Source organism: Pan paniscus, chromosome 8, assembly GCF_029289425.2.
Source record: "Pan paniscus chromosome 8, NHGRI_mPanPan1-v2.0_pri, whole genome shotgun sequence".
NCBI lineage: Eukaryota > Metazoa > Chordata > Mammalia > Primates > Hominidae > Pan > Pan paniscus.
The window spans coordinates 44,752,833-44,757,411 of NC_073257.2; the positions used below are offsets into that span (position 1 = coordinate 44,752,833).

The following is a 4,579-nucleotide window of genomic DNA, read 5'->3' on the forward strand; positions in this document are numbered from 1 at the left end:
CATATATCTAATATTTGAAAGCTAAATTTTCTTGAACATTTAATAATTAAATTTAATTAATTACATTTCCCCAAACAATTTTAAACTGTAATTACAAATATATTTATTAGTATGGTTGATTTCTAAGACATTTCAAACACTTCAGATGGTAAATAAAACATACAAATGATAATAAAACGTATTATTATACCTAAATTATTTTGGAGACATCAGAATAACAGGCTAAATTTATTATGTTTGTAGTTGTTTTTATACCTTTTTTGGGTTATAGTTAATTTTATTTTAATAATATCTTGAGTTTTCATAACAATTTTTTTGATACATTCCCAGGATTGCAGTAATCTTACCAGACTCAAAAGAAAAATACTCCAAGGTTGTAAGATGTGGCTTATCAAAGATTATTCATTAGAGCACAGGACTTGAGGGCTTCTTAGGTGAGTCAAATTTGATCCCTGGTCATGGGGGCTGAACTTCTTGTTTACAGTAAAGCTCCACTTATCATCTCAGTAAAACTTTTCAAGATCATTTTTAGCCTATGTTTTATTTTTTGCAACTTGCTATCTTCCTTCAAAATAGTTTACTTTGAGCAGGGCATGAAGACTCATGTCTGTAATCCCAGTACTTTTTCTTTCTTTTTTTTTTTTTAAGTTCTGGGATACATGTGCAGAATTTGCAGGTCTGTTACATATGTATACATGTGCTATGGTGGTTTGCGGCATCCTGTCACCTAGGTTTTAAGCCCCACATGCATCAGGTATTTGTCCTAATGCTCTCCCTCCCCTTGTCCCCCACCCCCCGACAGGCCCCAGTGTCTGATGTTCCCCTCCCGGTGTCTATGTGTTCTCATTGTTCAACTCCCACTTATGAGTGAGAACATGTGGTGTTTGGTTTTCTGTTCCTGTGTTAGTTTACTTAGAATGATGGTTTCCAGGTTCATCCATGTCCCTGCAAAGGACATGAACTCATTCTTCTTTATGGCTGCAATCCCAGCACTTTGAGATGCTGAGGTGGGAGAATCAACTGAGCCCAGGAATTGGAGGCTGCAGTGAGCTAAGATCGCCCTACTGCACTCCAGTCTGGGCGATAGAGTAAGACCCTGTCTCTAAAACACAAAACAAGCAAAAATCGAAATCATTTACTTTTTCTTTATAGTCCTGGTTGGCTAGTGTTAGATAACATGTTCTGCTATTATATATTCACCTGGTCTGTTTTCATATTAAAACCGTATTCATTTCTTGTTGTATTTCACTATCACCAGTAGGACTATCAAGAAGTTTAATTACCTAGGAGATGCACAGTTAGCTTTCCTCTCTAACACATTTGGCACATTTAACTCTATTGAACTCTTTTTCGCATCTTATGTGGAACCAGCTGCAGTGATTGTTAAACTCCTATCTTCCCTGTGGTTGTGTGTGACCACTGGGGACAGTAATTCTTCCTGTCTTTTGTATAGTCTCTACAATTTCTAGGACTTTTTAACAGTGTTGTATTCCACATTTTTCTTATACAGATAGAAAGAATTATAATCCATACTCGATAAATAGGTAAAAACTTAAAGAAAGAAAACACACATACTTCCTCTTTTATTTATTAAAATCAATACAAATAAAACATATTTTCTTATAATCATTCTTGTTTTTCAGTACATTACCTTTTGTATAATTTATGCTAATGTTCCCTTTTCAGGTATAATAAACCCTTGGCCTTTTATAGATTTGATTTGTTCTAATTAATTTATTAACAGTAATGGTTATTGTTCATGATGGGAAACCATTTAAGCAAATTGCTTTGCCCTACAGCATTGCTCTGGCATCCTTAAAGACATTCTTGCTTTTTGGCAAGACATGAAGTTCCAAAAACCATCCTAATTTTTCTTGCCCCAAGACATGGAATCAGCTGTCCTCTAGGAGTCCTTCTCTTTTTGGTAGGCAATACTATTAGAGACCAACTTATACTTATCTATCTGTATAAGAAAAATGTTGAATACAATACTGATAAAAAGTCCCAGAAATTGTAGAGACCATACAAAAGGCAGGAAGACTTACTGTCCCCAGTGGTCACATACAACAACAGGGAAGATAGGAGTTTAACAATCACTGCAGCTGGTTACACATAAATGTGCTGCTGTTGCCGTGGGACCACATAAAAGAGTGATAGAGCTAGAAAATATACATATTTTTTAAAGCCAAAGCTTATACTGATTTTTCCATTTACATACGTGATGTTACTATACTCTACTTTCCTAATAGTAGAAAGTTTTATCATTGCCTAACTGAGAAAAGCCATTCCCTGCAACAAGAAGGAAAATCTCTAACTGCTGAACATTTATCTCACAAAACTCCTCCCAGGAAATATGAGTTCCCCCCAAATAACACATTTTGACTTACTATTCTATTTAATTAAACAAGTACATAACTGAAGCATTCTGAACATAGATGCAGGAGGACTTAGCTGTCAGGCTGAAGATCACCTATGTCTTTTTTTTTTGGCTATTAATCATGCCATGTTATTTTTAATTATGTACAAAGATCTAACATGTCACCCAGGGACAATTTCACCCACTGCTCTGTTTGGCCGCCAGTCTTTTGTCTCTCTCTTCAGCAATGGTGAGGCGGATACCCTTTCCTCGGGGAAGAGAAATCCATGGTTTGTTGCCCTTGCCAATAACAAAAATGTTGGAAAGTCGAGCGGCAAAGCTGTTGCCATTGGCATCTTTCACACAAACCACGTCGAACGATCCAGGGTGCCTCTCTCTGTTGGTGATCACACCAATTCTTTCCAGGTTAGCACCTCCAGTCACCATACATAGCTTACCAGGGTCAAACTTGATGAAATCAGTAATCTTGCCAGTCTCCAAATCAATCTGAATGGTGTCATTCACCTTGATGAGGGGATCAAGGTAGTGGATGGTGTGAGCATCATGAGTCACCAGATGAGGGATTCCTTTTGTGCCCACAAAGATTTTTCTCACTTTGCACAACTTGTACTTGGCCACTTCAGGTGTAATAAGATGTACATCAAAGCAACTCTTGGTGTCATAGATCAGACAGAAATTCTGTCTCATCTTGTCAATGCTGATGACATCCATGAATCCAGCAGGGTAGGTTATATCAGTTCAGACCTTGCCATTGATCTTAATGAACTGCTGCATGTAAATCTTCTTCCTCACCTGTCAGGTCATACTTAAGTCTGTTCCTTAGGAAAATGATGAGGGGGAGACACTCTCTCAACTTGTGGGGACCACTGGATGGACAAGGAGCAAACACACTGGTCACTTTATCCAGCATCCAATGCTTTGGAGCTGCTACCCACTTCAGATGCTTCTTGGGACACAGCCATGGCTGTGTTAGGCAAGGAAGGAGGATCACCTATGTCTTAACCTTTTCTTTTTGCAATAACAGAATAACTCAGGCTGGGTAACTTATAAATAAAAGAGGTTTATTTAGTTGATTCTGCAGGCTAGGAAGTATGAGAAGCACAGCTCCAGCATCTGCTTGGCTTCTGCTGAGGGGCTCATGATAGGCTAAAACATGATGGAGAGGCCGGGCGCTACAGTTCAAGCTTGTAATCCCAGCACTTTGTGAGGCCAAGGTGGGCAGATCATTTGAGGTCAGGAGTTCGAGACTACCCTGGCCAACATGATGAAACCCCGTCTCTACTAAAAATATACAAAAAATTAGCTGGGCATGGTGGTATACGCCTGCAGTCCCAGCTTCTCAGGAGGCTGAGGCAGGAGAATCGTTTGAGCCCAGGAGGCGGAGGTGGCAGTAAGCCAAGATAGTGCCACTGCACTCCAGCCTGGTGACAGAGCAAGACTCTGTCTCAAAAGAAAAAAACAAGAAACAAAAAAACAAGCAAACAATGTGGAAAGGTCAAAGGTGAAGTGGACACGTGTGAAGAAAGGCAAAGCCTGAGGAATGTCCTGGCTTTATAACAACCCGCCCTTCTGAGAACTAACCCATTCCCAAGAGACCTAATCCAAGACTAATTCAAGAACTCACTCACTACCATGAGAACAGCACCAAGCCATTCATGAGGGATCCACCCCCATGGCCCAAATACCTCCCACTAAACTCACCTCCCAACGCTGCCACCTTGGAGATCAAATTTCAACATGAGTTTTTGGGGGAAATAAACTCAAACCATACTCAAATTATAGCAATCTCCAAAACCATGAAAGCTGGCAGGGTTGCCATAACCACACTTTAATTATTATTATTTTTTATTTTTATTTTTTTTTGAGACAGAGTCTCGCTCTGTCGCCCAGGCTGGAGTGCAGTGGCACGATCTCGGCTCACTGCAAGCTCCGCCTCCCGGGTTCACGCCATTCTCCTGCCTCAGCCTCCCGAGTAGCTGGGACTACAGGCGCCCGCTACCACGCCCGGCTAATTTTTTGTATTTTTAGTAGAGACGGGGTTTCACCGTGTTAGCCAGGATGGTCTCGATCTCCTGACCTCATGATCCGCCCGCCTCGGCCTCCCAAAGTGCTGTAATTATTTTAACTCTGTTATCTAAGGATCCCAGGAACACAAGCAATAAAAATTTTAACTCAAAAACTTTGCAGAGACGTCTCAATTCT

The 4,579-nt window shown here is 40.1% G+C and overlaps 1 pseudogene; it reads right to left on the bottom strand.

The window, feature by feature from the left end:
* Positions 1-2,552: 2,552 nt before the first annotated feature.
* On the bottom strand, positions 2,553-3,323 carry LOC100975638 (small ribosomal subunit protein eS4, X isoform-like; annotated as a pseudogene).
* Positions 3,324-4,579: the final 1,256 nt, after the last annotated feature.